This window comes from Pleurodeles waltl, chromosome 2_2 (assembly GCF_031143425.1).
Source record: "Pleurodeles waltl isolate 20211129_DDA chromosome 2_2, aPleWal1.hap1.20221129, whole genome shotgun sequence".
NCBI classification, from domain to species: domain Eukaryota; kingdom Metazoa; phylum Chordata; class Amphibia; order Caudata; family Salamandridae; genus Pleurodeles; species Pleurodeles waltl.
In genome coordinates, this window is record NC_090439.1 from 601718614 (window position 1) to 601731474 (window position 12861).

A 12861-nucleotide genomic window follows, 5' to 3' on the forward strand; every position below is an offset into this window, starting at 1 on the left:
ACATGAAATAAACTTGAGGAGAGAATCGTGCGTCTTGCCGATTCGAATGTCACCATGTAAAATACCAAGAAATTGTAACACACAATGAATATCAAGGTCAAATCATCATTAATCGAATTGCGCGTCTTTCTGATTCGTAAAACACGATGTAAATGTCAAGAAATAACAGCTCACAATAAATAACAAGATCAAAGTACAATGAAACGAATCGCGCTTCTTTTGCCAATTCTTAAGCCACCATGTAAATGTCAAGAAATGGTAGCGCGTAATGAACAACAAAGTTAAATCCTCATGAAACTAGTTGCGCGTCTTGTCAATTCGTAAAACATCATGTAAATGTCAAGAAATAGTAGCGCGCAATGGACAACAATGTTTAAACACCATAAAACGAATTGTGCGTCTTGCCGATTCTTAAGCCACCATGCCAATGTCAAAAAATGGTAGCACGCAATGAATAACAAAGTCAAACCTTTATGAAACCAATTGCGCGTCTTGCCTATTTGTAAACTACCATATAAATGTCAAGAAATGGTAGCGCGCAAGTAATCTGTTACTCATTTAAGAATTAAACCAAGAATATGAAAATTCTCAATAACAGTGTCGGGACAGTCCAACCACCGTCTTACCTCCTGGAACAATGATCACCAATGAAGGATGAAGGGCAGAAGACTGGAAAATCCAAATAGGCTGCTGGAACAGGAGCTCAGGAAGAAGCTGCTGCTCTGCACCGGGTCCTCTGAATAGTGAGCACTGGGAGTTGGGCTGACTCTCTTTTATAGAGTCTTGGCCCAGCCCAGAACCACGCCCAGGCATGTTGCAGGGAAAGTCTCTGGAAGGCCCTGGAAAGGGGCCACACCCTAACACACTCTGAAAACCTGCAGCAATACATTGCAAAGGAACAGTATTTGTAAGCATTTTAAAAATACGTTTTCAGGATTGAACTCTGCAATGCAAAAGGTTAAACCACAACATATCAGCACAATGCATAAATTATTTTGTTTTGAGAGTGCTGGGTTTTTGCATTTTTGTCGCCAATAGAGCGCGTACTGCGCTGGTGTTGACAGCAAACTCTGTAGAGGTAGGGAAAAGTAGTTTTATTAATGTATATGATCCTAAAAACATTTCTGCAGTACCCCTGTACTCTCGCGAAAGTATCTAGAAAATACAGGGGTACCTTCGGAAATACAAATAAAACCTTATACATGAGAAAATAAAATTACACATAATATAAAATGGCTCCTAAAATGCCTTTGTTTCTTTTCTTAACTAAACATCATTAAATATGTTTGTTAACCCAAGTTTTTAGGTTTGAAATGAAATATGGTTTCCATGGGTTGTGAAATGTACACTATCGGGATGATACATTGCAGTTATGGAATATTTTATATTCAAATGAAAAATGGAATACATTTCATGATCTTGAAGGAATGCTGAGCCTGACTTATTGACATGTCCCATTTTTTTTTACTCCAGTAAAATTACCTATATCATTGCCGACACATTGATACCCATAAAGTGGGGAGGATCACACTTACTAACAGAGGAAAGTAGAGTGAGTAACTGATTCCATTTCAGACTTCTTTCACCGATCCATGTTATTTCAACTCCTTTCACATGTAAATCATTTTAATATATGTTTTCTTGCCATGCTCTCTGGCCAATAAAGGAAACTGTGCCCAACATGCCAAACCATAACCACGTTACACATGCACTGACATACAAGAATAAGGAACACAGAAGCAGGCAAACAAACACAGAATTTGTTGATTGGCCATTAGAAAAGTACATAATATCATCTATTTATTTTTAAAGGAGACCAATTATTGGCTTAAGCACAATTTGGGCTACTAATACAGCACAATACTACCAAAAACCAAAATGAGGTAAGAAAATAAATTCATCTGAAGCAATGAAAATCAACAAGTATTAGAAAGAATTTTGAAAAACACATTTCTTGTCACATGACAATGAAAACCAACAGAAAAAAGATAAGAAATAAAATTAAGAGGTAAAATATTATCTGACTGGTTATGGTCATAAAGTGGGCTATAAACACAGCCCAATACTACAACATAAGACCAACATTCCATAGAGGCCGTGCTGACTGTTGGAAAGAAATACAGTTGCATTTCCTCTTCAAAGACATTACAGAGAGATTAAAAATTATACCTCATTAACTCGATCTCTACATATGCCACTCCACTCTATGACATACCACTCTACTCTACAGCACACCACTCCACACTATGACATGCCGCTCCACTATAAGATGGGCTACGCCACTATACTACATGTCACTCCACTCTACGCCATCCCACTATATGCCCCCCACTCTAAGACCCCTATAACACAGCACTTTATGGCACAGTACTCCACTGTACTCCATGCCACAACACTCCTTTCTACCCCACTCCACTCTACTCTATAACATACCACTCCATCTACAACACAACACTCTAATCTACTAGACTCCACTCAATTCCTCTCTATGGCATGCCTGTTGGAATTTGAATTAGTGGTTAGGATGAGTGAAACACTACTCAAGCAGAAACCACAATCTCTGTCAGGGTGAAACACGTGTGGGAGTTGCTTTTGTCCTTTCTCAATTTAAATCCAATTTGTATTCAACTTATGTTAACTCAACCTGTGTTTATACTTTCCTCTATCTTGCATCAATGTCACGTTGCATCATGTGACAATTGCTGCTGCTGTTTCCTGCTCTAAATAAAGAAGTACAAGTTTTACATTACTAAGCAGAGAGTATGCCTAGAAACTCTACCTCACTGTACCAAACCAAGGACATCCCAATGGTCCCAGGCTATTGATGACCAATGTATCAGTTAACATGCTCAAAGAAGCTGTGAGAATGACCACAAATCAATGCAATAATTCAAATGCATTCTGTAGTAAAATGTTTCATTGTGCTTGTTCCCCATATCCTCGGAACCATGTACTTGTGTACAATGTATGAAAGTAATTGTCTAAGGGTCTATAGAAGACGTGTGGTTTTCTGTACCATAGAGACTCTTATTACTGATCTTTAGAAGGTAAATCTATGTCAGAGATCATGTAGAACTGTACTGAGTTCTTTGTAATTATGACTTGGACACTTTGCTGCTAATCCTATTGATGGCATATCCATCTATATTGCATATTAATTTCTCTACATAAAATGTTAACTGACTACTCTTGTCTGTCATTTGTATGAGAATGTTCTAGTATTTAATATTGAATTTAACCACATGTTTAGCAGTGACGGGTCCAATGGGGGAGCACTAAAGTCCAGAGCAGTACTACACTGTTTCTGGCTTTAGAACTTGGCACACCTCATAAGCAGGTTCATGTAGGACAAGTTTTTGCACCAAGAGATCTAATAGCAGAGGTGATGATTCTGGTTGGAGCCTGCCTGAAACTAACAAACTAATTGGCCATAGAACTGAGTATTGCACCTTCATGCTCCTGACAGTTTTTGCAGAGATTTAAATTGACCCATTCCCAATGAGATCCTGGTTGTATAGCGACTAGGAGGCTGAAGAAAAACAATATGAGTATCAACAGGGAGTGAAAGCATGTGAAAAATTCACTTGATATGGAGCTGAAGAAATGTACCTCTAGTTAGAGTATTGAACGGTTGAGTTTGCCTGATAAGGTGAAGTATACTGTGAGGCACTATCACTTACACCAAGATAGGTACATAATCCTTTCTTGCATGATTCTACCCATTGATCTCGGTGGCCGGTTGTTACTTAGTTCACAGGAGTGGACATGCCGAGTACAGTGACTTTCGCCTGTCGAGGGCTCACTGTTGGATGAAAGTAGGTAGTATTCTTACTGTGGTGAAGGCTTTTTGTTGGGTTGAAGCAGGCAAATGGTGGAAATGTTGTTAAAAGTGGTTCAGAAGCAGTCTGGCAGGATTCAGGTGTTGCATCATCAAGGTGCCAGGACTGACTGGTGAATGCCATAGTTATGATGTGATAGGGTGAACTCTAACAGAGATGCTTTGTATTGCTGGACAGATCGTGAACGTGTCAGTGGGAAGAGTGAGAAGCTGGGATGGAGAGTGACTGAGGGCTTGTCAGAAGGGGGAATTCCTTGTCAAAGAATGAGAAAGATGTGAACAAGGAGGAAAAGATACCCTCTGAAGGTACTTCGGCTAGGGAGATGGCAGCAAGAAAAGGGTTACACACTTACATGTGGCTTACCTAATGTCATGAACACATATCCATGGATGGCAAACTGCAGTTCCCATTAAGCGGGGCCTTCCACATCTCTCAAATAGAGAACCTGGGAAGGAGAATGTATGATTTAAAATCACAGCCTAGGCCCTCAAAATTTAAAACTCTAAAACGCTGGGAGCAAATGGCAAATATAAAGACAAGAAAGACATTTGAATTAAAAATCAGTCGTAGCGCTCATGCATGGAGAAGTGTGCAGGATTAGGAGAGGCAGAGAAAGTAGAGGGAGGAAGTCATTGAGACCACTGGTGCTCATCCTTCAAGAGAGAACAAAGAGGAGTAGGAGACTACAAAAAATGAGACAGAAACAGAGTGAGAAGGGTTACAGCTTCATAGATGAGCTCCTTACCATAAGACCACCCCTATAAAATGCAGCAACCACTGCACCAAGTGCCACAGCACTGGATGTTACAGTGACCGAGGCAGTTGGAGACTACCTAATAGATGCTTGTGCACCTCTAAACAATACTGAAGTCGCTGTCTCATCCCATGTTCAAATCCCAATAATCAGTAAGCACACTGGCCTCACCAAGCACTGCACTTGCTTCTCCAGTTGAGGTGCCTGGTCAGTGCTCTACTGAGTCAACCTATTCCAGGCACACCTCATGACTCTGCACGAGGCCTGGAGTAATGGCACTAGGGTCCCCAAAATGAGAGAGTTTAGCTAGCAGTGGGGCAGGAGCTCAAACCACTAGTACAGCTTCCATAGTTAATGAGTTGAGCACAATGCAAACCCTGCAGGCACTAAATGTCACCCAACTGAAAACAGAGTTTGAAGAAAATGTTAAGGGCAATGTGGGAATTGACTATTTAGGACACTACAATGAGAATGAGTTGCTTTACATGAGCAAGGAAGCAGTGAGACTGACAAGAAAGGTGCATGCAAGAATGGAAAAGGTGGCAGAGGAATGTGGAATTGACATAACCCAGTGAAAGAAATTGTGAAAGAATGCTTCAATGGCAGTCAGCAAGAGGGAGCTGACACTGTCAAAACCGAGAGGTTTGAAGATAAATGGAAGGAAACTGATTGAGAAAATTAGAGAATGGAGTGAAACCGAAAGTTTTAGGAAGTTGTGGTCCAGAAAGGAGAGTGCCAAGGTTATGCAAAGAGAGAGCGATTGAAGGAAAAAGGGGAAGGAGCTCTAGGAGGGGAAGTGAAGGAGTATCCTTTGTGAGAAGTCCAGAAAGGAGCAGATGTACATGTCCCATGGTCACAATCAGACCTTTTCCATTTAAAAATATCCCTTCCTAAGCGCAGAGAAAATTCAATTTAAGTGGTAAACAGATGAAACAGATGGTAGTTGATTGACCAACACAAGAGCCTCTGCAAGTGGCAAATATAACATTTTCCCATTTGTCCACAGTCAAAACTAAATAAAATGAAGTTATAAAACATCTAAAAACTGTGGTTCCCCAAAAAGAGATGAATTGCCCTAAGATTTTCAGAACTTCTGAAGAGTCGAAAAAGTCAAGGCATTTTTACTTTGAAAGATAGATTCTGGTGTACAGGGAGCACATTGAAATGAATGACCTGCAGGAAAATGACATGGTAAGGTTTCTTCCCTCCTCTATACAGAGACTGAAACCCAAGATTAGTAATCAAATCATCTAAGGTGTCCTATGCTAGCAGAATAAAGCAGCTGAGGCGATCTTGCAGTATATGAAATACTACAATGACATGTTGGAAGCAAAAGGAAAAAGGGCTTAAGAAAAAGTATGATAGCTCAGACACAGTTGGCATAGAGTTGAGGGGCAAAGGGACTTCAAGTTCCTTTCCAGGGACCCGATGTAGACCACAGTTAGGGAATGTTAATTTAAGGAGTTTCCATTAACGCCCCAAGAGGAGGAAAAGGTCTTGGAAGTGCATCAGGGACAAGCAACAGTGCTTTAAAGAAGGTTCCTCTTGTCACATTTGCAAAATGGTAGGACATTGGAATAGGTAGTGCCACTGTAACAAAGGCCAAATCAAACAGTAAGTTAAGAATCCAAAAAGACAGGGAGAGCTACCCTCAATACCAAGACGCCCCATGCCAGCCCTGAAAGTCCCTAAGTATGCCATGTCATTGAATTACTTCAATCCAATGTTGGCTCGGGGAGGTATTCCACAGTCCCAGATGAACAGCAGAGTACCCCAAAATCCAATGTTACCTCAAAAGGGTCAGGTCCTCATGATGTTCATGACTTCCTCAGACTACAGCTAGGACCAATGGTGGTGCCTGATGGGGAGGAGGAGTGAGTACTTGGCCCATTCCTGGAAGTTGATCAGAGTGTACTGTATGTGAACTGAGAGTTTAACAGGCTTCTTGTATCTTTCCTTGTAGACACAGAAGCCATTCGGTCAATGGTTAGAACAGTTGAGTTCTCTAACCTACCCCTCTCGGGCAAGGAAGTCCAAGTTGTAATACTAATCAACAGCATACCAATCAAATCACTGCTCCTGTTGCAGTAAAAATAGGAGACATCAGAGTAAACATAAGTTTGTCATTTGTGATTCCAGTCCAGTTAATTTATTAGGGTGAGATTCTCTGTAAATTAAACTGCATCATCTATTGCATGCAGGATAGAGCCGGAATTGAAACCCAAGCAGCCAATGCCGAATTTAAGTTACAGTTGCTGGAAACTGTTGTCAGGTTATACTAGGATATTGCAGAGGAGTGCCTACCAGGTGATCTGAAAAAGACAATTAGGGAGAAAGTCTGAAACTTCACTGGAAGAGAAATTGGATTGATCCCCTAAACCCCTAAACCCCTAAAGATCGCCCTCCAACTCAATGCTGTTTCTCCACAGATCTGCCCTTACAAATTGACTCCAGAAGTTATTCCAGGAATCACCCCGACATTGAAAGCAAGCTAGAGCAAGGCATTTTGAAAGAAGTTATCGGGAGTCCATGCAACTCACCGATTGTGGCCTACAAAAAGCAAACAAAAAGTGGAGTATCATTCAAGGCAAAAACAACAAGTGATGGACGGAATGCTGAACATTGTCAAACATTCACCCCCAGTACAGTGATCTGTGACTAAATCCATCGTTTTTTTGCTGCCCATGCCATTCCAGTTTGGAACCAGCCATATGCAAATCAGTCTTGACCCTGTTCCCAATGGGAACAGTCCAGCCCGAACTGCTAGGCCAGGTCTTCCCTGGACTGGAAACAAGCATCCTGGGACCGGTTTCAGGGTTTCATCCCTCATCAGCGAGGCTAGCTTGAATCCAGTGGCATGGGAAGCACGGGACCCACGTCTGGGCATACCCTTCCCACTTAGGGCGACAAAGCAAAAACAACAAGTGATGGACGGAATGCTGAACATTGTCAAACATTCACCTCCAGTACAGTGATCTGGGCCTAAATCCATCGTTTTTTTGCTGCCCATGCTTTTCCAGTTTGGACCCAGCCATATGCAAATCAGTCTTGACCCTGTTCCCCATGGGAACAGCCCAGCCCGAACTGCTAGGCCAGGTCTTCCCTGGACTGGAAACAAGCATCCTGGGACCGGTTTCAGGGTTTCATCCCTCATCAGCCAGGCTAGCTTGAATCCAGTGGCATGGGAAGCACGGGACCCACGTCTGGGCATACCCTTCCCACTTAGGGCGACAAAGCAAAAACAACAAGTGATGGACGGAATGCTGAACATTGTCAAACATTCACCTCCAGTACAGTGATCTGGGCCTAAATCCATCGTTTTTTTGCTGCCCATGCTTTTCCAGTTTGGACCCAGCCATATGCAAATCAGTCTTGACCCTGTTCCCCATGGGAACAGCCCAGCCCGAACTGCTAGGCCAGGTCTTCCCTGGACTGGAAACAAGCATCCTGGGACCGGTTTCAGGGTTTCACCCCTCATCAGCCAGGCTAGCTTGAATCCAATGGCATGGGAAGCACGGGACCCACGTCTGGGCATACGCTTCCCACTTAGGGCGACAAAGCAAAAAACAACAAGTGATGGACGGAATGCTGAACATTGTCAAACATTCACCCCCAGTACAGTGATCTGTGACTAAATCCATCGTTTTTTTGCTGCCCATGCCATTCCAGTTTGGAACCAGCCATATGCAAATCAGTCTTGACCCTGTTCCCAATGGGAACAGTCCAGCCCGAACTGCTAGGCCAGGTCTTCCCTGGACTGGAAACAAGCATCCTGGGACCGTTTTCAGGGTTTCACCCCTCATCAGCCAGGCTAGCTTGAATCCAGTGGCATGGGAAGCACAGGACCCACGTCTGGGCATACCCTTCCCACTTAGGGCGACAAAGCAAAAACAACAAGTGATGGACGGAATGCTGAACATTGTCAAACATTCACCCCCAGTACAGTGATCTGGGCCTAAATCCATCGTTTTTTTGCTGCCCATGCCATTCCAGTTTGGACCCAGCCATATGCAAATCAGTCTTGACCCTGTTCCCCATGGGAACAGTCCAGCCCGAACTGCTAGGCCAAGTCTTCCCTGGACTGGAAACAAGCATCCTGGGACCGGTTTCAGGGTTTCACCCCTCATCAGCCAGGCTAGCTTGAATCCAGTGGCATGGGAAGCACGGGACCCACGTCTGGGCATACCCTTCCCACTTAGGGCGACAAAGCAAAAACAACAAGTGATGGACGGAATGCTGAACATTGTCAAACATTCACCCCCAGTACAGTGATCTGGGCCTAAATCCATCGTTTTTTTGCTGCCCATGCCATTCCAGTTTGGACCCAGCCATATTCAAATCAGTCTTGACCCTGTTCCCCATGGGAACAGTCCAGCCCAAACTGTATCATTCAAGACCTCTGAAATATTAACCAAATTGTCATTCCATGCTATCCTGTGGTACCGAACCCTGCTGTAATCCTGTTCCATATTCCCCTGATGCTGAGTGGTTCACAATCATTAATCTTTGTCTGGCTTTCCTCTTGTTTCCCTTACAGGCAGATAAACAATTTCTCAAGCATTCCTGCTCAAAGAAAAGACCCTTGTGTCACACTCCACAAAAATCTAGAGTTTCTGCAGGTCACCAACGCTGCCATCAAATGTGCCTGTCTGCTGCACTGGACACATGACTCCATTCCAGAAGGGAAAGAGGGCAAGACATGAATAGGAAGAAGCGGAGCAAACATCCACTAATTCCTTGAGTCGATCCCAGGTTTGAAGTATTTGAGGATCCATCAGATGAGAATTATCTTGAATGGGAGCCAGATGAAAGCACTGTCATTCCAGGGATCACTGTGATACCAACCACCAGACTGAGGATACACATTGACTGGGACAGTGAAAACTAACTGAAGGCTGAAACTGACCTGCCACAACCAAATCCACAAGAAGCAGAGGTTGGTGTTGTACAAGGAAGTTCTACCTCTGTGAGTGAATCAGCTTCCTCAGAGCCAGAAATCTCAAGTACCTCTAAGGATTGAGGTCCATCTGTAGAAAGCTGGCCGAAGACTACAACCACCCAAACCAGACTGTTGACAGATAAGAAAAGACCAGAAACAATTAGGGAAGATAGTGAGTTAAAAGAAACAGAGCCAGTTGACCAGGCTGACTTTGTAGACAAAAGCCTGGACTTGACCAGTATCAAATGACCCCAAAGGGAGAAAAAGATCAGCTGGAGATATTCAGGTCAATGTGGGACATACCAGGCAAAAATCATATCTGACTCTTATGATTGCCTGACCTACATTGACAAACCACCATGATACTAAGACAAGACACCTAGAGCATATCCACGATGATCTCTGACAAACATTGAAAGGACGGTCAGATAGTTAGGAAAATGGTTAGTGGACTGCAGCTCTTATAGGCATCTAGTTGACATAGTAAGAAAAAATCCTGATAGCTTTTGCGATAGAGTAGTGACGATTGGATAGCATCTAGAGGACTAACCACTATCATCTGAGATTTTATGTTTCCTTGATTTAAGCTAACATGGTGCAGCAGCACAGCAAAATATTGTTTGTAAGTTTGGCAGTTGACATTTTTGTCTCTATGATTGGATGGTTGCTGGATGTTTATCTTTTGGGAGGGAATACACTTCATAGTTTGACAAACTTAACCGTTAATCCTGTAGTAATATTATCTGCATCCAAGAGTAGGGAGTCACATGTTCTCTATCATGAGAGTGTAAATATTTATAATTTGTATTATCAAATGTTAGCTGAATATGTAAAGGTTATGAAAGTAGAGAATTGCTTTGTTTGTTCTTACCTTCCGGCCTCAATGGCTGAGAGGGGAGCATATTTTCACTTACCTTTGTTCTACTGTTTCCTTTTCTCCGTTTTCATAAATCTATTTTATTAAACATGATTCAATCAAACTGTTTTATTCTGATTTTGATGATTCATTGTAAAACGTGTCAGTGGTTACCTGAGCAAATGTGTATTTGTGGGCTACTAAGCATGTTTCTCGCTCATACAAAGCATTTTATTCAAGTGATCAGCATGAGTTTATGATAAAATTCTTACCCCTGTGAATAAGATGAGCATTACTAACAAGAGCCTGCATGAAGTAACCTGCATAATTAATCAAGATGAGAGAGTATTCATAGATCAATTGAATCAGAGATTACTTGAATTAGATGATAAGAATAGATGAAAAAAGGGTGAAAAGAAGACAGTGCAAAACATATTATTGGAAAGGGTAAGGAGACTTTGAAAGAACCACCTCCAACATTGAGCTTTGATGTCATCAAGAACGAATCACTATGCATAATACAACAACAAGATGGAAATGAAAAACTGGGATGGAGCGAATGCAAGAACAAATACTTATTTAAAGAGAAACCTTCTGGACATTAGAGGTAAGCATATAAACCAACCATTCTGTTTGTGGTAAGGCAGCTTTTTTCTAGTTGTCACCCAATTGGCCAGCTAGTTACTATGTAGCCCTAGTTTTGACTAAGATTTGTCATTCTAATGAGTTAGACTTTCCCCTTGAGCAATATACAAGACAAAGTAAGCATAGTTTTAAACCGATTCTTAGCAATATCTTTGGAGTACTCATACCATCTATACAAGTGACACTAAATGATGTGAAGATTAGAAAACTGTACACCTTGGTAAATAGACCTGCTACTAACACCAGTGGAGCCCTGACAGTAATTAATAAGGAATTGCTTGCAATGAAAGCTATGATTATGCAAATTACCTTGAGCTGGATTTACTACTCGCGAAGGAAGGCAGAGTTTGCCAGTCATTCATGCTCAGGAATGTTGTGCATGTAGCCCATGCCTAGGTAAGCAGCTTGACAGCTGCATAACTAATACAATGAACATAACACATACATTAACCTAGTTGGAAGAGTCAGGATTCTGGGAAGGATTAGGATCAATATTAGGATTTATCAGAAGAGGCTTTGCTAAAATGGGGGAGTGGCTTAGTAATATAGGTGGAGGAATTCTAAACCTGTTTTTTAATAACAGATTTTATTAATTGTATTCGAGAAATAAGGCCAAGTTGGCCAACAATGTTACCAGGCAAGTAACCACACAGTTTTTAACACGAAACATAGGAACTGCCCAGAAGGTCCACTCAAACTCCCCCTCCACCCCATCATGTCTTTAATTGTATAAATTAGACTTCATAACACACCTTTGTAGCTCAGTTCATATCCCCCTATCTATACTCTCTAATTTTGGCATCTAGTACCAAATTTATTGATCAACTTTCATATAGCCTGATTCCCCTCTAGTCCGCCCAGCACTGCCAAATCTTATCATGTTTTCATGGGCATCCTCAGGCCTGGTATACTGTCACCACCATCCCATACAGTAGTCCAGCCCCTTCTTCCATGTGATCAGTGAAGGGGGGGTCTCTGCCTTCCACCCCCTAGCAATATCTCTTTTCGCTAGCATCAGCCCTCAAAACAAAATGGTCAGTTTGTATTGTTATTAACCCCTATATTATCTGTGAGATGTAGGAGAGCTGGTCTGTGAGATGCAGGAATTTTCCAGGAAAATACTCTGTTCAGACAGGAGATCACTCCCTCCCAGAATCTCTGTAAATGGCACATCCCCATACTGTGTGCTATCTTTTCTCAGCGTGGCATTATAGGCATGTTGGAGAGTCTATTAATCACATGCGTCACAATCATTGCCTAGTATAATAGACCCGGTGGAGGTATTTCAGTTGTATAAGCCATAGGTGCACCGCAACGGCTGCCTCAGAGGGGAGCCCAGGCCATCGATCCAGTTGTCGTCATCTAAGCTGCCTAGGTCAGCTTCCCATGTCATGCAGAGGTCTGACAATGTGTGAGAGCTATGGATGATGAGGGTGCAGTATAGGTTTGCCAGTTTGTGATCTCCCAGATCTTCCACAAGCAATTTGCATTCTAGGGGATTGAAGTCCAGGAAAGAGTCAAAAACAAAATTATGTATGGGAAAGGGCATTATGCATTTGGAGGTATCGGTGACATTGACTACGGTGTAGGTTGAATTCTTGCTGCAGTTCCTGAAAGGATTTCAGGGTTGTGTCAGACATCACATCTCCCAATGTGGGTATACCCATTAAGTTCCACTTTGTAAACCCTTCCAGTTGAACCACTTGTCTCAATTGGGCACTGTGCCAGAGCGGCGTCTGGGCTGTGAGCCTACCCCACTATCCAATACATTGCAAAGTGAATTTCCAAGTAGTCAGTACCACTTGTGTTGCCAGGGGGAGATGCCTGG